The 26,911-nt window shown below is 41.1% G+C and overlaps 1 protein-coding gene across 9 annotated transcripts in view; it reads right to left on the reverse strand.

Moving 5' to 3' along the window:
• LOC115254121 (uncharacterized) overlaps nt 1–26,911 on the reverse strand; it is a 217,108-nt gene that overhangs the window by 96,567 nt on the left and 93,630 nt on the right. The gene's annotated exons all lie outside the window — the stretch shown is intronic.

Raw genomic sequence — 26,911 nt, forward strand, 5'->3', positions numbered from 1 at the left:
TATGACGAAAATATTTTTGTCCGCCTGCTTGTATGGGAATCCCCCATAGTGAGCTGGACGCCTCCGGCAGGCGCGGCGGCGCCTTCGTGGACCTTGAAATTTCCAAAATTTTCGCAATTGATGCGCTCAATCATTACTTTCAAGCAAGAGATAAGTTTGTTTGTCGATTGAGTAGGAACCTAGGTGGGGGTGCAATGCGTAAGTTTCGCTTCTTCCACTTGAAATCAACCGAAACTCGATTCTGTCGAAGACGAGTTTGTCTTTTATCGATGGAATAATGATCATTGGTGTTTTTTTTTTCTTCCTCCGATGGTCAATTGGACGCGAGTCAAGGTTAAATGAATAATGTGAAACTTTTGTGTGAAATCATCGAATGCCTCGTGAGTTAATAGCATACAGCCAGCGCTGCTATTGAAGGAAACGTTCGATTCGAGACAGACGGTTGGAATTTGATTAGTTGGAAACGTTTTGTTTCGATTATTCACGTCATGCTCACTTTTTGCAATAGCTTGTTTTGATGGTCATACGTGTTGTTCGATCCATCTGAGATAAACCGATGATGATGCTTTGGTTACGAATCAGCAGGCATGATGTTCGCAAAATAAGATAAGGTGACGCCACAGGTGAACAAACGTGAATCTTGAGATAATTCAATTCAGTGATTCCCGAAGCTACTAATTAATCCACCTAGCGGTGGTGGCGCCTTATTCGTGTCTTCGAAACCCCATTTTAACAATACTCAAACATCCATTTCATGGCACCAGAAATCATATCGTTTAATTGGCTTTTGATTTTTGAGCCTTAAACTCCGCGATCTTGAGTTTTGAGCCTTAAACTTAGATTTTACACCGCCATCTTGGATATTCTGGTCGCCATTTTTAGACTCCTGGCATATTCCTCATACCAAATATGCTTAAAACTCCATTAATCCTTCTTAGATATAGAACTTACGCACCACGATGGCCAACATCGTATTAAGGTTAAACAGACACCATCTTGAAACGTCTGCAAGTTATGCAACTGAGCGAACAGTGTACTTCACAGTAATCTTCACACAATCACACTATCACGCACCAATGCGTGAACTCCTATGCCAAAAATAAACAATTCCTAACAACACTCCGGCATCCGCATGAACTTGTGTAGGCGTAGAGGATTCAACGGCCTGATGGCAATAAGCGACTACAATCATTATTTCTCACCACATCCCCACATTGAGCTGAAACCTGGCGTAGCAGGCGTCATTATGGCCCAAAAATAAAAGATCAGCAATACTCACAAACTGAAAATGCCTGTTGGTTTTAGTAGCTATCTAATTGGTTCCTTGTATGAATCTAGCTGATCTGGTGATACTGGAATAGCAACTGCGGGTGGCTCATCAAGCTCAAGCTCAAGAAATGACTAATTTTGAAATCGGAGGAATCTAGTAATGTACGCTACATGGAGTACGAGGGGAAATTGGTGGGATTTCGGAGGCATTCCAGAAAGGTTCAGAGGATGTTCGGCGGCTTCCCGCTGCAGAGGGTTTCAGATGCGTTACTTGGGATCCGAGAGGGTTTTAGAGGGATTTTTGAGGCATATCAAGAAGCTTCAGTGGCGTTTTCGGGGGGTTCAGAGGGTATCAGGTATGTTACAAGGGGTCCAACGGGATTGCAAACTTCCTGGAATGCATCCGAAATCCCACTAAAACTCCTTTGCACCACATTTAACGCCCCTGAAACATCACGGAACCCTCTGAAACGTCTTAAAACACAGGAGGTTGCGAATATTGATGAATTCCCGGTAAAATGCCGAAACGATTTTGATCCCGGTATTATACTAAACAATATCCAGCAACTTGCAGTAAGCATCCGGAGATTTGAGAGCGGGAGCCCTGTATTGTCTTCTTCTTCTTGGTATAACGGCCCCAGTAACAATGCCTGCTGCTAAGCTTGGCGTTCTTTGAGCATTTCTACAATTATTAACTGAGAGTTCTCTTGCACCGTTTGCATGTGTACATCGTATATCATGTGGCAGACACGACGATACTCCAAGAATGTCAAGGACATTTCCATTACGAAAAGTTTCTGGACAGATCAGTTATCGACCCTTCACCCTGAAGGAGAGGAATGGAAAAACTTCAACTTTTTACAACTTTATAAAGTCGTGTTTCAGTAGATAAAATCCAACCAAAAAATGGAAATCATTATACTATCCCAAGGTTTCAATGGTGAGCTTGATATGTATGTGTGTATTATTAAAGTACAACTTCCCCAGCAACTGACTACATCGAAGTACAAAAGCATTACAAATTTGTAAACGTATCGCTTATCTCTAAAATAACCAAAATACATTACCAAGCTATAATTTAAGAATTTTAAGGCCACACTTATCTGTTTGATCTTCACCGAAAGTCATCACAATTTTACGTCGGCCTATCCCGCGCACAACATCTTATCTGATGGAATTCTAAACACACATAAGAACAGAGATTCGATTTTTTCCCAGGTCATGTCCATCACCCACTTCTACGGGCACAGAACCCTAATCCCATTAGACCCAATTTCCAGTTCCATCAACGAAATAAAATTGCCGCAGTAGATTGTGCCGACCGCCCGCCCGCCCGGTAGATAGGTCCGTCCGGGTGGTTATGTTATTACTATCCCAGAGTGAGACACATCATCCTACACACAATTTTATCATCATCCCACTTCTGTCAGGTGGTGGTCGGTCGTTGGCGGTTTATCTGACACCAGGTCGTTTGCTTTCTCCCGCCTTTGGTAGATGGGAAAAGAATCCCGCACGGGGTATGTCCAATAACAACCCATAGTATGATACTATGGTATCTTTCCTTAAAGTTATCAAAAAATAAGAACCACCCTAACCAAATACACACCTTCATTCAACCCTACCGATCGAAAATCACCGGGTATCAGGCGGGTGACCGGCGGTCAAAGTGTCATCGTCCGAGCGACGACAACCCGAACGGCATAGAATCAAATTGAAAAGCATGAAATGCACGGAGGCCCACCAGATTGGTCACATCCGGAATCTCTGTGTGAGCAGCGCTCTTGCCATCGGGCATCACCGTCATCACAGAATCATCCAGGCAGGAGGGAGGCAAAATTCCCACAAATAATCTTCGGCTCGGAACAACACCACATGTAAGAGAGCAACCGTTTTTTGTCTTGGGAAGAAGGTTTTTGCGAACGATGAAAGGTTAAGATGTTCCATGGAAGTTAAGAAAGGCAGAAGTTTAGAGTATCACACAAGGAATCAATGGATATCTGCTTAGAACTAAAAAGAATCCTTAGTGTGCAAGTGCTAGGTTATAGCCAGGCAGTTTTTCGCTACGTAAGAATGCAGGTTACATTCACTCGCCCACTTCACAATTTACTATGACAAATAGGAATTGGACGACTCACCACATGAAATATGAAATGTATTCTATGGCCTCATTAAACAACCTATCTTCTACTCACACCCGCCTCCAAACGAAAGATGCGGAAAAAAGGTTCGTGTTTATGATGTGAATGGAGGATGCAACCTCCAAACCACATTAGCGTGTGCACTTGGTACTGCTGCAGCTAGTATAGAGGTAGAAAGCAGTTGCCACAGTCACAGGCCACAGCAGAAACAACAAGTGCAAGTGCACGATGTGATTTTGGCCTCCAGGAAAGTGAAACGAAGCAAAATAAAGCGACGACCGCGTCAAATTTTTCACTGGTAGGTACCTAGATGGGCACTGAAAACGGGAAAGTTCAAACGACGACGAAGATTACGACGACGATGGTCATAAAGAGAGGCATGATACGGATGAATCGAGATATGCGGAGAAGTAAGAAAGAATAAAATATGATGCAGCGTATCTCCTTTTTTGAGGCATGAAAGGAACGAAAAAATATGCCCGAAGAAGATAGAGCCGGCCCCAGCATCGCTGTAGGAAGGAAATTCATAGCACGTAACCAACCGTTGAAATTGGAGAGATAGCTTGAAGTTATTCAACAACAGGACAACTTACTTCGTATCTTTTGAAAGACGGGTGAACTTGACAGATATTTTACATGCACTTCTAAAAGGTGATGAATGAAACCCCGATGAATGGCACAACATAAGGGGATTAGATGGCTGAAATTCCTTGAAATCTTTTGATCGCTCGATTATCACATCGATAAAAGAAGAGCTTCTTCTTCTTCTTAATGACTACGTTCCCACTGGAACTTGGCATGCCTTTCTTCAACTTATTGTTCTTTGAGCACGGCCACAGTTATTAATCGAAGGATTTTCATTGCCTGCCATTGCATGGATTTGTATGTTGTGAGGTAATCACAATGATTCACTATGCCCAGGAAGTCGAGAAAATTTTCCTGACCGGAACGGGAATCGAACCCGCTGCCGTCTCCGGATTACGATCTATAGCGTTAACCACTAGGCTAACTGGAGACTGCATCTAGTTACGTAAGTCGTTGTTTGTCTCGAAAGTATGTAAATGATTCGAAGGTTTATTATATTCTGTGACATACGCTATAATACGATTCTCATGATATTTCGAACCCCTCTACTTCGGCCATCATCAGATAGGCCGTAAACCATGAATCGATAACCACCATTACGTTTAAATTTTACTTCTATAGTTTGGCATACCTTTTTCTAAGAAATCCAAATTGCTGAAATGGCATATACGATGATTGCTCACCTGAAATGAAAATAGTAGAAAACAAGAATTAGTAAGTATACACCAGAGATTTTTATCTTAAAAATTGTTGGAATATAAAAAAATCAAAACGCACAAGGTGACTGAGATTCGAAATTGTTTTATTTAATCATATATTTGTTCTTATACTTCAAATATATGTACTGGCCCACTCGCTTAACAGTCACATTGAACTTGAACTTGATTGACCACCCGTGGATACTCCAGTATCACCCGACCAGCAACACTCACAAAAGGAACCAATGAGAAATCTGCCGGGAATTAAGCAGGCATCTTCAATGTGTGAGTGTTGGCAATCTTTTAATTTAGGCGCCTGTCACGTCAGGTTGAAGGTCAATGTAGGGAAGGGGAAGGAAGTGATGATTGCTTTCCTTTGTATCCACATCAGACCGAATATACCTCTGCGTCTGCACAAATTCATGTGGATGTCGGAGTGTTGGTGGAATATGGCAGGCAGAGGGTTCACACATTGGTGCGTGCATGCCAGGCGTAAGGAGATAGATTAGTGTATTTATTACTCTGAAGATAATGCGGCATAGTTCACTTAGTTGCGAAGCTTACAGGCATTATGTGATAGATTGACACTGTGCTGTTAAAGTTGGAAAGATGGAAAATGGCCTTTTCAACCCGTTTCTGCTCTAGCAATGGCTATGAACTTATAAATATACATGAGTTGTATATGTAGAGAAGTGAGAAAAAGTAGATAGAAAGATACAAAGTAGGAGGAGAGGGACTGGCCAGGGATTGAACCCTGGACATTATGTATTAGAGTGGATCATCGTTTATATGAAAACATGAAGAATTCAATGGTATCTCATCAGATCAAAGCTTTTTTCATTCCATTTCAGGACCCAAAAAAGTGTGCAAAATTTGGGCAGGATCAGTCATGTCTACGTTTTGCGCATCGCGATCGAAGTTTGTATGGGGTTTTACATGGGAAAACACACTCGAATTTTTCTAAAACCATGTAACCAAAAAGGGAAAAACATAGCCTAGGGTGTGCTGAAAAACTTTGTCGAAGACCGCGAAGTGATCTAATGCTTATGAAAAAAGTTATAGCGTTTGCATTGCTTGGCGAAACAGCATGATTTTGTTGCTATTGTTATTCCTTTACATGTTAAAACATAAACACATGCATGCGGTTCGTTGGTTATAACTATTTTCACAATCATCGGATCGCTTTGCGGTCTTCAACAAAGTTTTTCAGAACATCCTAGGCTATCATTTTATAGTATCGGTTAAAAAGTTTCAGACAATTTTTTTCAACTTATGACAAAAATGCTTTTAGAAGAAATTCAATGAAACTTTTGCCTGGTGTCTTTTTCATCAACACACCTATTGGTAAAACCGCGCGAGACACTGTTGACCATGATGAATTGCGATTTGACTTCCTTAGACATGGAGTGTCTTTGTGCACGCCACATAATATAGACATGCACAATAACCATGGAAGAAGAAACTTCTCAATTGATAACTGTGGAAGTGCTATAAAAATTTAAATGAGAAGCAGGCTTTGTTCTAGTTGGCACGCTACGCCGTAATTGTTGCATACATAATTGATTTCTTGATTAAACCTAATCTTATAAATGTCAATTTCTTGATTTTGCTTTGGCTGACCAATCCATCCCAACTGCGATTCTTATGGGAATTTTATCTAAGATTCCTTCGGGAATTTATTACGGGTATAAATGTTTGTTACATTGAAAATCAGAATAATAGTTCAATGTGTAGTAAGGACTGTTCAATTTATAAAACGGACAACTTGCTTGTGGGATATCTTTTTTATTTTTCAATAAAATCATTATCAGTTTTTTGCATAACTTTCTATAGCTATTCTCAAATGTAGGAAAAATATAACATTAAGCAAATTGCTCTTTATTGTGTAACTGAAGCGGTTTTCGTAAAACATCAATAAAAACCCATTTCTCAAAATTCGACATAACTTTCCACATACTTAACATGCCCATTTTCATGAAGTTTTTAATGTTATGGAATCTTACACTATTCTACTAAAGGTAAAGCTCAATAGTTGGACAGTAATAATGCACCAAGCAGCCTCCAGCTTGATACAGTGAATTAAATTGTTTTCATAGAAATAATTAAAACTTATTTATTCAAGTCCTGTGTTGCAATAGCATCACGGATTCGTCTAAAAATTTGTCCAGAGTAGTAGAATATTGCTTTCTGAATGATACAGAAGAAAAATTTACTTTTAATTGCATTCTTCATCAAAAATTTAATCCATAAAGATGGTCATAGTAAAAAATTGCATATTTTTTGCTTCATTGATGCAGATTTTCCGACACTAGCGAAACTTGTTATTATTTATTTTCAACAAAGTTGGTCCTATGTTATTGTACACCTTATTTAGTAATAATCGGATGTAAAGTTTTTATTTCCACCATCATTGTTATGCAAAATTTGCATCAGGTTGCATTATTATTTGGAACAACCTTCAAAGAACGAAACTGTTTGGATTACTGTACCTGTAATGGCGCACAGTTACCAAACCAGCAATGATATTAAGAAGCAGTTTTCTGCATTTGACACCACATTATTCCTACTTTCGATTGGATGCATACACAAAAATTGTTTGTTTAATATTTTCATGCCCTTTTTGCTTTACAATTGAATTTTATTCAAAAAATCGAATCTCACTTGAGTCTTTAACATCTCAATAACTAATTTTCCAATTGAGTTTAAATTTCGCTAGAATGTTTATTACTCATGCTGCTGTAGCATGGTAAACACTTTTCAGATATTCAAAACGATATACCATATGTGAACAGTAATTTTATACATGTTTTCAATTTACAGCAATCGAGAAAGTCACCTCATTTAACACCTGGCCAAATTTCTATAAAATAAAACTATCCGATTCAAAAATTATTAATTATAATGAATGATGATGTACTGAACAACGAAACAAGGATGGTTAAATTTGGACTACGCGTTTTGTTTTTATAGCCTTGTAAAGTTGTCCGTTTTATAAATTGAACAGTCCTTAAGTTAAATATTGATGCGTTCCTTGTGTTATGTTTTATCTTAACTTGTAAATATTCTCCGAGTTTTAGTGCAAATTTATAGGGTTCTGGCAGAATAGAGGCCCATCAAATGCAATCTTATTGGGATTGCCCACATTCAGGCCGTTTCGGGCCGTGGTTAAGTACTGGAGATGTAAACACCTTCCCTGGCACAGACTTCAAGTCATAGAACTCTAGTGATAAATCCCAAATCGAGATGCCCGATTAGGATTAGTTTTCCTAGACAAAAACCAGCTATGAAATCAGCAGCAACGACTGTCAACTAAAAGGCAAACTTCCAACTAAAATACCATTCCAGGATCATCAGTCATCATCATCAAAAACAATTAAAAAGACAATTACACCGTCTTCGACCTTGCGGCCACTACAGACTGAACATTACAACATTAGACAACGGACAAGTTTTCCCGACTGGAGCGGGAATCGAACCCACACTCCGAGGCTTACGAGACACCTAAACGACTGACGCTGCTAACCGCTTGGCCACGAAGCCCACAATTACGTACCCTCGTCCTCCTGTGAGCGGTTATTTTTACCCAATAGGGTAACAGGGCATATTGGTGTTTTGTGTTGTGTTGTGTCAATGTGTGATGTTCCTTATTTGTACATTTGTAAGGTTCTATGTGCCGTGATATGTCGATGCTTTGTAAAAAATAATTTTATTTTTCTAACAAATTTCACCTATGCTCCATTTTGGAGTTCCATCGGGGATTCCATCAGGAATTGGTCTTCGGATTTCTTTCCGAGAATCCTTCAGGATTCCTTCGTGCTGGGGTTCATTCGAAAAAAAAAAATAGCGGAATTCCTTCCAGAATTAATCCAATATTTCTTTCAGAAATCCCTGCAGGGATTCCTTCAATAACTTTTCTTGGGATTACCTCTTATTCTTCAAGGATGCTTTCATGAACTCTTCTTGGGATATTTTAGGACATTCCTTTACAAATTCTTTCCGCGATTTCTTCGGAAATTTCTTTAGAAATCCTCGGTAATTCTACCTAAGATTCTTTAAGGAACTCTTCGTAGTATGACTACAGGTATTTTTCAGGATTCCTTCCAGAATGGTTCTATGGATTTCTCCTTAACCCTCTAATACCCAACCCCGTCTTTATAGGGTATAGTTTGAGCATTTTTGTAATTTTTGTTTCGTGGACAATCAAAATTCTTATATTTTTGGTTGATGTTTAGAACTATTCTGTATATCTCGAAATGGTTTTTTGTGTCTTTTGAAGCTTATTTACATTTTATTTTAAATCATTGAAAAAATTATGTTTTAGTCACCTTTCAGAAGTCATTGCTACAAAATATTATAGAATTGCTTCAATTTACATAGGGTCTGGGACCATTTGGGCAGGAGCACCTATTTTGGGCACTTGCTGCTATAGCTCAGTCAATTTCAAACCGATTGACTTGAATTTTTGAACATAGCTAGCTACTGCGCCTTCCTGATCGCGTTCCAAAAATTAAGTCAATCGATTCAAAATTGACTGAGTTACAGCAGCAAGTGCCCAAATTATATGCTCCTGCCCAAATGGTCCCAGACCCTATTTCATTTTTTTCCCAAATCATACTATCATAGTAAAATAGTTTAAGGTAATCGATTACAATCTAAAAATCATTTCTCTCAAAATTACGCGGGAAATCAAATTTTATATGAAAAAATAAAACTAAAAATATATCAACAATAATCATAAAATCTCAAAATGTTTTCATCTCAAAAAATCCGTCTTTCAAATAGGCTTCCAGGAAAAATATAAAACTGTGGGGATGTTCAAAAATAAAAATTAGAAAAATCATAACCGAAATTCACAAAGTCGAGAATTAAAGAGAATCATCTTCCAAAACATGTTTAAATCGATTTTAGATATGACGAAAAATGATATTAGATCAAAATCAAAAATTTGGGTATTAGAGGGTTAAATTGTTTTCAATAAAACCGTGTAGAATATCTGCTACGATGATCTGGTTTTGTTGCCGCTTATCGTACGCAACCAGAGCTCACCAATATTAACATTGACTCATTACAGCAGCGTGAGCAAATGAAGAAAAACGCACCTTGACAAAGAAAGTTACGAAAAGAAATGTTGTTTTTTTTTTACAAAGAATTAGTACTCCATACTGGAACTAGATTGAAATACATAAGCGACCCGATTTTGTCAGCCCCCTTTCGGAACACATTTTTTGCTCTCCTCGAAAACCTAAACAATTTTTCAAATTTTTAATCCCTTTATGGTCTGCTCTTCAACTGAACTTTGATGATAAACATGGATAAATTGGTTAAAGTTTGACCGTAAGATAACGAGATCAAAAAGTTTATCGCAAAATGGGGCTGACAAAATCGGGTCCTTACTGTACCAACACTCTCAAATATCAAATAATAAATTTATTCCTCTTTTTCTTGCTCAACGCCTACATTAGATCTAATCTGAAATAAACGTTTTGCCCCGATATCGTTTGTAAAAAGGTAAACATTCAAATTTCACGACTGTGTTGGTGAACATTTTAACAGGAGTATAAATTTATGATCCACATAAGGAGGCACAATCCAATCAATAGGATGCTAGATAAATTACGTCACGTTTTTAGGGGGGAGGGGGAGTTTTGCTGAGTATGATGACCCATACAAATAATATTGAGGTCCCATACAAAAAGTGTGACATAGAGGGGAGGGGGGGGGGGTGGAAAATGTTCGATTTTTGCGTGACATAATTTGTGTATCACCCCGGTAATTACACCAGCAGTTTCTTCAGAGATTTGTTCAGGAATTTTGACAGGAATTTCTACACGGAATTTGACAGGGATTCTTTTGAACATTTTTCAAGAAATCGTATTCAGAAAATCTCCCAGAGAAAACCATTTTGAAATTTCTCGTAGGATTCCTCCATGATTTCATATACATTAAGCGATTCATTCAGAAATTCTCTAGGAATTCATTCTAGGGATTTGTAACAGAATTCCTCCGGATTTTCTTTTAGGAATTCTTTCAAGTGAATTTAAGAAATTGTCCAAGGATTCCTTCATTAAATCTTCGTCTTCGTCAGGAATAAATTCAAAAAAATTTCCAAGAATTGCTCTAGGGATTTTTCATTCTGGGAGGGTTTTTAGGGTTGCTTACACGATGATACTTTTAGGAATGTCACCAGAGATCTTTTGTTGAATACGTCACCCATTTCTTCTTAGATTCTTCAAAGGATTTTCCGTAAAATATCTCCAATTATTTTTTCTGGAATTGGGCAGTTACAAATATTTGTTTCACTTTTCATCCCACCACTCTTTGGATGGTCGAGGCGGAGGTAGTAAAATTAATAAATCATTTAATCTGAAAAAAATAAATAAAACTTATCGGGTTTGTTGAAGATTTTTTAACTAGACTCGATATTTTGCTAAATATTTTGTATCTGCCTCTTCAAAATGCTAAATTTAGCCAACATTTTTTGAAGGGGAGGCAAAAGGTCAAAATGAAATTTGTACCAACCTTACTACAGTTAATTGCAATTCTTGCTGATTTGTGAGAATTCGAGATATTGAATGACTGAAGTATGCCGTGCTTGAAAAATGATGCTTCAATCAAGTTCATCCCGAGCAGAAGAAAAACACTCAATAAAAGCATATTCCGATATGGAGATCAAAAAGTGATATTGAATTGTTTGATATGAGAGGTAAAAGTACTTGAAATAATAGCTAAAATTTACTCCTCGACCAACATCATCATAACAAATTTAGTTCTTTTGAGAGCTAACCAATAGCAGCGAGCTATTCGTTTGATCTTTAAATAGAAAATTTTGCTATTGGTCAGACGTCCTAGGACCATTTTTTGCTATTATTTTCAGTACTTTTACTTTTTAAATCAATCAAACCAATAGCACGTTTTGATCGTAAGCACTTGACCTCTGCCCGAGATGTATCTTTTTTATGGCACAATATAGCTGTTTGTACCAGGCGTTTGTACTGTTGAATAAACCTTTGATTTTAGATTATTTTTTTTTTATTTGTCTGTGCAGACCCTCGAAAGGGATAAGAACTACTTTGTTTCTGCCCTGCTAACACAAAGTCGTATATGATGTTACATAGAATGCTAAAGTAGAGGCCAAATGCGTACATGCTTCGATGAACTCGCGTGTGAAGTGTACATATACTGCCTCTTCTTAGAATCGTATATAACACCATATGGGACGGTCTGTCAAAATGTAATGGTTGTTGTTAATAGAGACCGACAGCACTCTGCATCTCCACAAACAGCACGGGAAGGATATTCAATTTTGATAGTGGGTCGGATGTGAGATCTGGGAGCTACCTTTATTGGGTGATGCGATCCATGAGCAGGGAATTTTAAGTGTTGATTGTGGTTATTTTTGGCAGAGGGTTCACGCATTGGTACGTGGATGCCTCTAATAGGTAATAGATTGTGTGTTTATTTCTCTGAAGACGATGCGACACACTTCGATCGGTTGCATAACTTGTAGGTATTATATGATACATTGTCCCAATTTGTACCGGAATCGATGCTGGATGTGCCTTAAGCATGGGACATTATTATAAGGAAAAATACGATTTCTTACAATTGTTAACTTTTTGGTTTTAATTTTGGTCCTAAGTTTTCGTACGATTTACTATGGGGAATATGACCTTATCAAAAAAAATCGCTGAGGCTTCGTCCCAATTGAAACGTTGTGCCGAGAAGAAGAAATCTTGAAGCTTGTACCCTGAAACCATTACATATAACACTAATACGACAATCTCATTTTGCTCCCACGATGTCTCACAAATTTCCCACGAACTAACTTGTCACTCCACGACCGCGGCCAGCCAGTTTGAAGTCATCTTTCATTTCTGTTTCCAACTTATTGCTCGATTTGCACTCTAACACTTTGTGTGCGATTCCGAACAGCGATTCCAGCTTGGTACGGAGTGCAGATTTCGGCCTGATTTCGCGACCCCTCGTGGAATTCATTCATAAATCATCTTTCCCAGTCTCAGCCTTTTCCCATGTTCATTTATTTATTTTTCAACTTCTTACTCACAACGTGGTTCGCCGCGTTTTTCGACGACGACACAATCTCTAACCACCAATGAGGAGCAAATGCTTCTACACTGCCTATGCTCCACGAAAATGGGTCTCATTGTGCAGCTGTTGTGGTTGTCGCAACAAACGGTAGAATTATATCGCTTTGCGATCAAAATTTGGAAGAAGAGCGAGAAAATAATCACTCGAGTTAAATGTCTGCCTGGTGCGAAAAAAAAGTTAACCAGACGAAGTAGGAAAGATGAAGAACGACATGATTGGCGTATACGAAATCTTTGAGCGCAGAGAGCAAGGAGAAAAGTAATTTCTTGAATTCAATTTAAACGGTTCGCGCACCACCTACCGCCGCGCAGTTTTCCAATTATTACACTTGTGTTTCATTTCGGTGTTGCATAGTTTTCCAAACTTTGTGTTAATTGTCTCTCTCGATTGATTCACTTTCGATTTCGATTTTGCGAGTTTGTCTCGTCGTTAGGCACATCTGGTTGATTTTGGCAAACGTCCAAAATGTTTGGCGCATTTTTCATTGATTTTAATTTGCAATTTCTACTAACCGAGCATAGCCAAAGGGGCAGCCAAGCGCAGCACGCCGGGGCTGGCTGGGCTGGGGAAGCCCTTATGTAACGCCCGGCGGCGAAATGTGTGTAATTAGCAAAATAAACGATTTTTTTGCACTGCTGTCTACCGCTCTTCGCCGCGAGGATTAGTACCCACAGTTTGGACGAGACGAGGTGAAAAGCTGCTGAAGAAACGAGTGCTATAAGGCGTTTTTTTTTACTCAACTACCATTGTCGAGCCCTACCGGCAGACGAGGAGAAATTAATGAAAAAATGAAGGTTACTCGTTCAGCAGTATCATAGATTGGCATATGGTCAGGTGCCGGCCGCCGATGAAGGTCTGAGGAGGTGGGAACCGACAAAATATATGCTTTAGAAAAGGTAACTCATTGGGTCAGTGTGCCGGTGCGTTGTTACATCGCAATACTAGCGTACATGGTGATGAACTTTGATCTTCAACCTTCGAAAACTGTTTGAACTGCTGGATGTGGTATTTTAGGAGAACTACAAGAGTACAGCTACGAGTACCGTCGGGCACATGGGAAGGAGCGATTGGCTCGGCGAAGAGAGCAGAGGGCTCTTGAAGAAAGGAACACAGCGCGAGCAGAAATGCCGCAGCATGGAACCCGACAGAACGTGTAACGATACAAAAAACCAATCGGAAGTAGCAGACTCGCTTTCTTCCGGCAAAACGAAAAAAGGAAAACCACTTACATAGAAAAAGCAGAATGCGAGGAAATGGAACTGCTGTGCCTCTCTCAAGAAACGCGGAAGTTGTATCAGAAGCTTAACGCATCCCGCAACGGTTTCGTGCTGTGAGCCGAATTGTGACGGGATAAGAACGGGAGCCTCTTGACAAACCAGCGTGAGGTGATCGAAAGGTGGAAGCAGCACTTCGATGAACACCTGAATGGTGCAGAGAACGCAAGTACTTGGAATCAATATAGCGGAAGAAATGACTCCGTTAGCACGGCGAATGCTGAGCACAAATCAAGCCCTTCGCTGAGAATAACAAAGTATACCTACCATTATTCAACAGCTTCAGAAAAGAATATAGCAGCTGATAAGTAAGGTATTCCAGCCAAACTCACCATCGAACTGAACTCCGGGAAAGTTGTCCGTTTGTTTGCATCGGCTGATCTGAGGATCTGGATAACGTAATAGGGTATTGGTTCCCTTATTAAGCATGTGGCTCCCATTTTCATCCTACGAAAAACAAGGGATTGGAGCGCTGTTTGTTTTGTTTCTTATTTTTGTATTTTTTGTTAGAAGTGAGCACCCATGTTAACACAAAGAACGGAATCAATCGGTGCCGTAATCGCATGTTTTCGAATAGGATGAATATGGGAGCGTGAGATTACTGACGGCACACATACCCTAGCTACCGAAGAAGTGGAAAGAATGGAATCTTCTTTTATTTTGCTCTACGTTCTCAGTGGAACTTGGTCTGCCTCTATTCATTTCAGTGTTCTTCGAGTACTACCATAATTATTGATTGGAGGTCTTCCTTTGTCTGCCATTGCATGAATTTGTATATTGCAAATCAAGCACAACGATACACTATCCCTAGAGAAGTAGGGAAACGTTCAGGACCAGAACGAGAATCGGACCGCGGAAAGGCGATCTAAAGCTGTATCCACAAAGAAAAATGGAGACCCCAAAAGAAAGAATGGGGATCTCCCGTCGTCTATCGTTACCTTACCTTACCGGTCAGGCTAAGGCCGGGGTGGCCTCTGCTGTACATAGTAGCCGCCTCCATTCCACTCGGTCCATGGCAGTTTGTCTTTAGTCGGGTTGCTATCCGACATCCTGATGACGTGACCCGCCCACCGTAGCCTCCCGATTTTCGCGGTATGGACGATGGTTGGTTCTCCCAGCAGCTGATGCAGCTCGTGGTTCATTCGCCTTCTCCAAGTCCCGTCTTCCATCTGTACTCCGCCGTAGATGGTATGCAACACCTTCCGTTCGAAAACTCCAAGGGCGCGTTGGTCCTCTGCACGTAGGGTCCATGTTTCGTGCCCATAGAGGACGACCGGTCTTATCAACGTTTTGTAGATGGTTAACTTCGTGTTACGGCGAACTTTATTCGATCGTAGAGTTCTGCGGAGTCCAAAGTAGGCACGATTTCCTGCCACAATGCGCCTCTGAATTTCTCTGCTGGTGTCGTTGTCGGCGGTCACCAGTGAGCCCAAGTACACGAATTCTTCAACCGCCTCGATTTCATCACCGTCGATATAAATTCGGGGTGGCGGGCACGGTGATTCCTCCCAGGAGCCCTTTGCCATCATGTACTTTGTCTTCGACACATTAATGACTAATCCGATTCGCCTGGCTTCACTCTTTAGTCGGATGTACGTTTCCGCCATCGTCTCAAATTTACGAGCAATAATATCAATATCATCGGCGAAACCAAGCAGCTGAACGGACTTCGTGAAAATCGTCCCACTCGTGTTTATCCCCGCTCTCCTTATTACACCCTCTAACGCAATGTTGAACAGCAAGCACGAAAGACCATCACCTTGCCGTAATCCTTTGCGAGATTCGAAGGGACTCGAGAGTGTCCCTGATACTCGAACTACGCACATCACTCGATCCATCGTCGCCTTGATCAACCGTATCAGTTTATCCGGGAATCCGTATTCGTGCATAATCTGCCACAGCTGTTCTCGATCGATTGTATCATACGCCGATTTGAAATCGATGAACAAGTGATGTGTGGGCACGTTGTATTCGCGGCATTTCTGCAACACCTGGCGGATGGCGAACATCTGGTCCGTTGTAGCGCGTTCACATATAAATCCAGCCTGATATTGCCCCACGAACTCTCTTGCAATCGGTGATAGACGGCGGCATAAAATTTGAGAGAGTATCTTGTAGGCAGCGCTCAGTAGCGTGATCGCGCGGTAGTTCCCGCAATCCAACTTGTCGCCCTTTTTGTAGATGGGACACACGATACCTTCCATCCATTCCTCCGGCAATACTTCCTCCTCCCAAATCTTGGTAATGACCCAGTGTAGTGCACTCACCAGTGTTTCTCCACCGTATTTTAGAAGCTCGCTTGGTAGTTGATCAGCTCCAGCGGCTTTGTTGTTTTGCAACCGGCCAACCTCTTTCTCAATCTCTTGAAGGTCAGGGGCCGGAAGTCTTTCGTCCTGTGCACATACTCCTAGATCTGTTACCACGCCACCTTCGGTACTTGCAACGTTGCCATTGAGGTGTCGTCGTCTATCGAGTCGAGTCAAATACAAGACACTGAAGACATTTCCCATGAAGTTCTTCAAGGAAGTATGCTTGGGGTGTCCCAGAGATTGCTTTAGCAATTTTCCCACCGGTTTGTTCAGAAATTTCTACAAAAACTCGTTTAGAAAGTCATCTGAGTATTCTATAGGAAGTCCTCCTTGTACTTCTTCAGGAAGGCTGCCGAGGATCCTTACATGAAATGCCTAAAGGATTTTATCAGCAATTCCTTCGAGGATTCTTGCAAAATGTTTTCGTATTCTTCGGTACGTGGAACTGCCGATCTCTCAACTTCATCGGGAGCACCCGCATACTCGCCGATCTACTGAAGGACCGAGGGTTCGGCATCGGCGCTGCAGGAGGTGTGTTGGACAGGACCTATGGTGTGAACGTTTAGAGGTAATAATACCATCTACCAGAGCTACGGCAACACACGCGAGCTGGGAACAGCTTTCATCGTGATGGGTGATATGCAGAGGCGCCTGATCGGTTGGTGGCCGATCGACGAAAGAATGTGCAGGTTGAGGATCAAGGGCCGATTCTTCAACTTCAGCATAATAAACGTGCACAGCCCTCATTCCGAAAGCACTGCTGATGACAAAGACGCATTTTACGCGACACCACGACGTCAAGATCATCATAGGAGACCGCTCAGGTAGGCCAGGAGGAGGAATTCAGACCGACGATTGGTAAGTTCAGCGCCCACCAGCAGACGAACGAAAACAGCCTATGACTCATTGATTTCGCCGCCTCCAAAAATATGGCCATACCTAGCACCTTTTTCCAACACAGCCTTCCTTATCGTTACACCTGGAGATCACCACAGCAGACGGAATCTCAAATCGACCACGTTCTGATTGACGGACGGCACTTCTCCTACATTATCGACGTCAGGACGTATCGTGTTGCCAACATCGACTCCGACCACTATCTGGTGATGGTCAAACTGCTCCCAAAACTCTCCGTCATCAACAATGTACGGTACCGGCGACCGCCACGGTACAACCTAGAGCGACTGAGACAACCGGATGTCGCCTCAGCATACACGCAGAATCTCGAGGCCGCGTTGCCAGACGAGAGCGAGCTCGATGAGGCCCCTTTAGAGGACTGTTGGAGTACAGTGAAAGCAGCCATCAACGACGCAGCCGAGAGCCCCATCGGGTACGTGGAACGGAATCGACGGAACGAACGGTTTGACGAAGAGTGCAGAACGGTTTTGGAGGAGAAGAATGCAGCGAGGGCGGTAATGTTGCAGCAAGGGACGCGACAGAACGTGAAACGTTACAAACAAAAGCGGAAACAGCAGACCCGCCTCTTTCGGGAGAAAAAGCGCCGCCTGGAAGAAGTGGAGTGCGAAGCAATGGAACTTCTGTGCCGTTCCCAAGAAACACGGAAGTTCTATCAGAAGCTCAACGCATCCTGCAACGGCTTCGTGCCGCGAGTCGAAATATGCAGGGATAAAGACGGAGACCTCTTGACGGACGGACGTGAGGTAATCGAAAGGTGGAAGCTTCGATCAGCACCTGAATGGCGAGGAGAATGTAGGCACGAAAACGACGACGCCAGTGCAGCGGAGAACGGAAATGAATCAACTCCAAGGAGGGAAGTTAAGGATGTCATTCACCAGCTCAAAACTAACAAAGCAGCCGGTAAGGATGGTATCGCAGCTGAACTCATCAAGATGGGCCCAGAAAAGTTGGCCACCTGTCTGCATCGGCTGATAGTCAGGATCTGGGAAACCGAACAGCTATCGGAGGAGTGGAAGGAAGGGGTGATCTGCCTCATTCACAAGAAGAATTTTGAAAGGCGACCATGTGGAATGTGAGAACTTCAGGGCGATCACTATTTAGTAGGCAGCATTACAAAGTGCTATCCAAGATCATCTTTCGTCGTCTGTCACCTAAAGCGAATGAGTTCGTGGGAAGGTATCAAGCCGGCTTCATCGACGGCCGGTCGACAACGGACCAGATCTTCACCGTACGGCAAATCCTCCAGAAATGCCATGAATACCAGGTCCCAACGCATCACCTGTTCATCGAGTTTAATGAGGCATACGACAGTATCGACCGCGCAGAGCTATGGAGAATCATGGACGAATACGGCTTTCCTGGAAAGCTGACTAGACCGATTAAAGTAACGATGGACGTTGTGCAAAACTGCGTAAGGGTTTCGGGTTAACTATCCAGTTCATTCGAATCTCGCCGGAGACTGCGACAAGGTGACGGACTCTCATGCCTATTCTTCAACATCGCTCTGGAAAGTGTAATGCGACGAACCGCGCTCAACAGCCGAGGAATGATTTTCTCAAAATCCGATCAATTCTTGTGCTTTGCGGACGACATGGACATTATCGCCAGAACATTTGGAATGGTGGCAGAGCTGAAACGCGAAGCAGCAAAGGTCGTACTGGTGGTGAATGCCGCAAAAACAAAGTACATGCTGGTAGGCGGAACCGAAAGCGACCGGATCCGTCTGGGTAGTAATGTTACTGATAGACGGGGATACTTTCGAGGTGGTGGAGGAATTCGTCTACCTCGGATCCTTACTGACGACTGACAACAACGTGAGCCGTGAAATTCGGAGGCGCTTCATCAGCGGAAGTCGGGCCTACTACGGGCTCCAGAAGAAACTGCGGTCGAAAAAGATTCACCCACGCACCAAATGCACCATGTACAAAACGCTAATAAGACTGGTAATCCTCTACGGGCACGAGACATGGACCATGCTCGAGGAGGACCTGCAAGCACTCGGAGTTTTCGAGCGACGCGTGCTAAGGACGATCTTCGGCGGTGTGCAGGAGAACGGTGTGTGGCGGAGAAGAATGAACCACGAGCTTGCTGCACTTTACGGCGAACTCAGCATCCAGAAGGTGGCCAAAGCCGGAAGGATACGGTGGGCAGGGCATGTTGCAAGAATGCCGGACAACAACCCTGCAAAGCTGGTGTTTGCAACTGATCCGGTTGGCACAAGAAGGCGTGGAGCGCAGAGAGCACGATGGGCGGACCAGGTGGAGCGTGACTTGGCGAGCATCGGGCGCGACCGAGGATGGAGAGCGGCAGCCACGAACCGTGTATTATGGAGAAATATTGTTGATTCAGTTTTATCTTGAATTTGGTGCAATACTAAATAAATGAATAAATGAAAGGATTCCTTCAAAGATATATCCGAAGATTCCTTCATAAGTTTCTCCTAGTATTCTACCGGGAATTCCTCTAAGAATTACTTCACAAATAGCCTCAAAAATTTATTCAGGAAATTCACTGACAAAACCATGTTACGTTGAAATGAGTGGCATCGAATATGTATAAGAGAGCACTGACGACGGAAATGTTCGATTTATTCGTGTTCTACTAACACCACATGGCGACCGTAATATACTGCAATGCATGCATTCTTCCCGATCAAAATCCTCAGCTTCGAAATCATATGGGTGTGAGTGGGATAGCGTCGAACGGGGTTGATGGATTACACCAGTTTTCTGACGAAAAGCCGCCCAAATTAAAACCGGGATATTGACAAATGCGCCGCCAATCGAAATTGTCTTTTCAACATGTTCTAGTTTCGCTTACTTATCACGCGATTGTCAGTCACATCACCCAAGCAAATGGCTGTGATCGGCCAAAAGTTGACAGCAAGAAAATTGGAAAATTGCGGTTATTGCATGGCACGGTCACAACAAGTAGGGGCGTTTGGTTTACAAAGCATCAATTTACAAAGCATCAATTATTATTGGGGCTAATTAACGCATTTGTTCGAATTACTTTTCGGCGTTCCACTCTGAGCGGCATTTTTGTTTTGTTTTTGCAGTTGCGTCAACATTTTAACAGTGAGAATAGCAAGTAAATGAAATTAATAAATCGAGGTTTTTTCATAAGATTGTTCGAATTCCCTCGGATAGATGAATTGAGAACAATTCAGATTCTAATACCATAATGGTCATGTCAAGACTTCCACAAGAAATAGAAGAAACAAAAAGTGTGTAACGTGTCTGGTGTGATGTTAAAACACGTGACTTTCACGCCGAGGATCTGGGATCGAATCTCACTCCCGATAAACTCGCTAAATGCGTTTATTTTCCTTTTGAAGGAAAGTTAACATGGGTCCCGAGGCTAAAAATCTCGTTAATAAAGATAAATAATAATAATGGAGATAACAAGTATATTAGTTGCGCAAAACTTTGTTACTATAGCTCACTGGTTACGGAGCGTCTGAACGACCCTGCATTTTTTAACAAGTCACTATTTTCAAACATAATACACATTTATACATGCCTACAAGTTCGCTTCCCGACACTTATCTATTGGAGATATTGTCTTTTAGCAATGTATTCAAACTAGACAAACCGTTCAAAAGTCGCATCTACCCATAGTTCATGTGAAATTTCTCACTGCACACCGTTTCAGCACAATACAAGCTTCCACTAGAAACAAGCTTCACCAAACACTCGTACCACAAAGAAACAATTATGTTTCATGCTTCCACATACAGTCAAGGGTCCACTTGTTTCTTCCGAAAGCTGAAAACAAACCCAAAGAGGGTGCAAACAAATCACATACATTCATCCGTATGCTGCGCCCCGAAACAATGACCACCGGTATAAATGCCCCATTGTTTGGCAACTCAACAAGTTGCATTCATCATCTAGTCGTCGGTCTCTAGCTGCCGCCGCCGTCGCCGCCGGTCGGTGGCAACATCTCTAGTTCCCTCACGCTCAAGCAGTAGCAGCAGTAAGCCAGTAATGTCCGAATCAGCGTAGCCACTCAGCACCGCAAAATACCGTTCGGAGCCGAATTCCGGTCCGGTTTAAACAAGACCACCACTCAATTACCTAAAACTAATGCGCCTCATCTGCGCAATCGCACCAACAAACTGCACCAGCAGGTCGAACTAAAACCAATTTGATCAACACCTTCCGCGAGCGGGAAGAAGCTTCCAGAACGAGCCTAGCTGCCTGAAGTCTACAACAAACGTCATTCAATGGGAGAGGCGGGAAGAACAATTACCCACCGATCAAATATGACGCTGGCGCATCCCCCGAGCCCCGAGACGACCTTACCCAGATCGTCGTGGTCGTCGTCGCCGTCGGTCGGGCTGCGGGTGGAGGAGAGCAACACCGACGAACACAACGCAACGGTTTACTTACTAATTTACAGAGCAATTAAGAAAACGGTCTTCTGGTTGTTTCTACATCGGCTGGTGAACTTTTTTTGTTGGTTGGTTCTTTTGTGCTGGTGTGCTTTCTTGCAAGGTAAACTCTTTTTTTTTTGGTAGTTTGTAGGATGCTGTGCATCAGCAGCATGATTCAACTGCCGCGGGTGCTTTGTTTTTGGGCGTGTATGCATTCACATGTAATTAGGCGGCTCAGCGAGTGTAAGTAAACAGCAAACTTGTTGCACAGGGAATGAGTATTAAATAGACTTTGCATGTCTGAAAGGGATTGTTAAGAATGAATCTAAATAAAAAAAAATATACCAAACAATTAAGGTAATTTTCCAATTGTTGCACGCCTTATAAGAATAACATGGAGTGTGCAACAATAGGCGAGTTTTTAGCCGTGCAACAATTGGAAAATTACCCTAACCTGTTTTTTACAGTTCTAGCGAAAAGAAACAAGGGTAATCCGCCAATTATTGAACGGTTAGTAATGAAACTTGTTGTTTCTTTGATTATGTTCGTGCATAATCCCACTTTTTTGAAAAATATCCAGAAAACGTCTGGATCCAATAATTTCTTATACTTTCCATTGAATTTGAAATCCTTAAATTCCATTTCCACCCCAGGAACGTACCTGAAGCCCTCTAGATCATCTCTGAAACATCCCTGGAACGCACTTTAAACACTTTAAAATGCACAATTAGGTGATGTGAAAAAAATCTGGCAGTCATGCTAACAGTTTATGTCATGCTAGTGTTCAACAATTGGAACATGGATGTATAATGAAAATATGATAAAAGTTTTTTATGCAACAAGTTGCAAAATGATGATTTTTTTTCAACACGAGTCGTACATTTATCCAACGAGTGTTTGGTGAAGCTTGTTTCTAGTGGAAGCTTGTATTGTGTTGTATACCGGTATATGCAGTGAGAAATTTCACATGAACTATGGATAGATGCTACTTTTGAATGGTTTGAGTTTAAATACATTGCTAAAAGACAATATCTCCAATGGACAATAGATAACATAATGTGTATTATGTTTGAAAACACTGACTTGTTAAACAGACGCTCCGTAATCAGTGAATAATAAGTAAAGTTTTGCGCAACTTATCAATATTATACCTTTTGTTTCTTCTATTTATTCTGGTAGTCTTGACATGACCATTATGGTGTTAAAATCTAAATTGCTCTAAATTCAACAGTGTTTACTTCATATAGGCTAAGGGAATTTCAGAAATCTTATGGAACATTTCGTTTACTTAATAGTCCCAGTGAAAAATGCTGACGCAACTGTAAGAGAAACTAAAAAAATGAAATGATAAAATGCATTCAGCAATGCCGCCACTGAGTGGGACGCCGAAACGATATTCGAGCAAATGCGTTAAGGACTGTATCGTTAATTATGAGTACACCTTTGAGGCTCTGTATTAAAAAGACTATGCCTTATTTTGTTAACTGCTTTGTGTCTATGTGTTGCTAACGTTGTAAACAAACGATAACCTTTTTTAAAAGTTAAAGTTTTTCCTCAAGTGGAACAATGCGAGGGTTTACGGAGGAGAAGCGAAAATCGATTGTGACCAGGCACTGCAAGGAAAAATGATCATCGCTAAGAAAATTAGCAAAAATTGAATGTGTTAGGGTTTTTGTTGTCCAAAATGCTATCAAACGATTCGGTATGCATAACACACTGAAAGACTTACCCGGACGCGGCAAAAAACAGGTGCGTCCAAGTCATTTGAACAGCAAAACTTGCAAAATCGTTGAAGGAAAATAGGAGGTATCCATCAGAGATTACGCAAAAAAGTGTGAAACGACTGTTGGTATGGTTCAACGCGCCAAGGAGCGTAATTCCCCGAAGACCTACCCAAAACAGAAATGTCCAAAACGCAGTCAAATTCTGGCGGATTATGTGAAAACACAGGCTTGGAAGCTGTACGACGATGTTTTGAGCAAAAATTGCATGTGCATATTCATGGATGATGAAACGTATGTCAAATTGGATTACAAGGTACTTCCAGGGGCACAGATTTTCACTGTTAAGCATGGCACGGATGTAACGAATTAGGAGAAATCGATTTTTTGGGAAAAAAAAAATGGGAAAATGTTTTGGTTAGGCAAGCAATTTGTCAATGTGGTATGATATCGTCACCTTTCTTCACCGTCCCAGGTACCGTGACTGTACCTAATTCCGTTCACTTAAGGCGATGAACTAAGTCTAATAGCTGTAGAAAATACATGTTCTGCATTTAGTGACTGTAATTGTGCAACGCTGTTCCATTATGTCTCTATACTGCTAGAAAAATATAATCAAGGTTGCCAGCACTTCACTTTTTTTGAAAATGGCCGCTATTTAGAACAAGTTGTTGTTCCTTATTCCAATCAGTATGATCCTAATTCCGTTCACTTGTGTTCCTAATTCCGGTCACTCCAAGTAATTATCAAGTTGACAAAATAATCATATTATCATAGGTTGTTATAGTTATATTTATATTTTATATGTCGAAATACATTTATTTTCTTATCAAAACATGTTATAGTTCTATAATAATTTGAAGTAATAACATTGGATTGTTTTAATGTTGTTGCGTTTTTGAGAGCTTTCTGGGAAAACTACAAAATTCCACCAGACTGAAACAGTGTCGAATGTCGCGTCAAAGTCGGGTAAAATTTTATCGAATGTTGGACCAATGTTGGACCCACATCGCATAACTGTTGGGTCTATGTTGGGTTTGCAGACCAAAATAAAAACAGGTCAATGATAGGTTTATGTCGGGTTTGACGTCATCTATACATTTTAAACCTACGACACCACAATTTATGCTTGCTAGCTGGGGTTACCAATAAATGATATGAACCAAACATCAATCGTCTGGGAGCCTTGACTGATGCTGGAGTTGGTTGTATCGATTGTACTGCAGATTTTTTCATAGTTTCCTTTGGATTTATATGGTGATTGGAATTAGGAGCAAGTACAACCTGTAGTATCCTAATTCCGGTCATGTGCCTTTTTCATTTCTAGCATCAGGAGTCTTCTTCAAAAAGTTGATTTGATGTAAAATTTATAAAAATATGTCCTTTATTGTTCTGCTTTGGTGCTATTTTGATTGATTTTGTTAATTTTTCAATGAAAATACTTTAAATGTATAAATTGATGCAATTCACAGGTCCGCAAACGAAAAAAAGTAGAATGGCGGCCGATTGGATAATTAATGGCATTTAATGTGTTTTCACATTAATACACAAGAAACCCTTTAACTTTTTGATTATATTCTGGCGTGGACATACTTATTGAAAATTACAAAACTCAATTTGCTAAAGATTTGCGACAATTTCGGCAAATACTCGGTGTTTTGATTCGTGTGAACGGAATTAGGAGCTGATTGGAATTAGGCGCGGTCACGGTATGAACGTCGAAATATACCGGAAGGAATGTCTCCAGAAACATATTCTGCCACTCATCTGAAAGCACAAAGGTCCTACATTACTTTGGCCGGATTTGGCATCCTTCCACTATGCGCGTGACACCTTTGACAGGTATGAAGTAAACAATGTTCAATTTTTGGAATAAGCAATGAATCCTCTAAATTGCCCGTAAATAAGGCCCATTGAGAAATAGTTAACTTTGATGAAAGGGAAACTACGGAAAAAGGATAGAGGAGCAGAGGACGTCACAAAATTCAAGAAAAACTGGGTCAACGTATGCAAAACCATCGTCGGAACGGTTGCCCAAATCCTTATGAAGCACGCCAAGAAGAAAGTGCAAGAGGTGGCAAGAACCACGAAAAATTAAATATACAATCATGTCATGGGCTTTTCTGATGGTCAATGAACAATGTAATTGAATTCAATTTACAAAATAAATAAAACATTTTGAAATACAGCAATTTTAAGGTGTACTTATAATTAACGATACGGTCCTTAATTGGTCCCGATAATGCCGCCACTGAAACCACTCATCGGTCTAAATAATTGATGCCGATGTATAACAAACGCCCCTACTTGTTGTGACCGTGACACAGAATGACCGCAGTTTTCCCAATTTCCTTGCCGCCAACTTTTGGCCGATCACAATTATTTGCTTGGATAGTGTGACTGACAATCGCGTGACAAGTGACTGCAAAAATTTCGCCAGAAAGATTGCTTATCTATCAGCGAAATTAGAACGGATTAGTCAGAGAAAAAATTTCGATCGGCGGCACATTTGTCAATTGTTATGGCTTTTTCCCAAAAAAAAATGTGTAATTCATCAACCCCGTTTGACTTCATCCTAATCACCCATATGATTTCGAAGCGGTGCATTTTAATGCAGGCATTGCAATGTGTTACGGTCGCCATCTGATGCCGCCAGTAGAACATGAAATAGTAGTTTACGCAACAAGGTGCAGAATGAAGATTTTTACAGCACGAGTCGTACATTTATCCAACGAGGCTTGCCGAGTTGGATAATTACGACGAGTGCTGTAAAAATCGAGTTCTGCATCGAGTTGCGTACAACGTTTTTTGCACCTTCATAAATTACCACTTGATGATAGTTTTTAACAAAACTTTTTCATCAGACTGCACACTGATGTTCATAGCCATGATTAAGGAAGTGAGATCATAGCAGGTTATACTGTGCAGTTGTCACAATTTTTCAAAACTGCGTTCAGAAAGCATCAAGAAGTTGACCAAAACTGAAAACAGTGCTGTAATGGTTCATTACGCAACGCAAATCAGTGCTGTAATGAATCATTACAGCACTGTTAATTAGGTGTGGGAAAGTAGGCCTTTTCCTGTCAGATTTGCGTGAGGTAAAACAGCCTATTACGATGAGAAATTGCAAAAAATATATTACTCTCACCAAAGGTATATGATTCAGGTTAATCAGGGTACCCTTCCAGGCCAGTAAATAATTTCGGCTTGATAATGCTTATTGGTCACCAGGAATTCTCTAGTTTATGAAATTTCGAACACTTTTTTAGGTTATCCAATTCTATGTTGATATTCTTTAAGAGAATGTTTTGAGGAATTTCTTAAAAACCTTAGGTGAAATTCCTGGAGCAACCCTAGGAGGAATTTCAGAATGAATTCTTGAAGTAGTCCTCCTAAAATCTTTAGAAGAATTATTCCTGGAAGAATTCTTTAAGCAGAATTTTGAGAAATTTCCAATAAATTCCTTGGAGGAATTTTCCGAAACAATACCTACTTGAAGAAATTTTCAATGA

The sequence above is a fragment of the Aedes albopictus genome, chromosome 1, assembly GCF_035046485.1.
Source record: "Aedes albopictus strain Foshan chromosome 1, AalbF5, whole genome shotgun sequence".
Classification (NCBI taxonomy): Eukaryota; Metazoa; Arthropoda; class Insecta; order Diptera; family Culicidae; genus Aedes; species Aedes albopictus.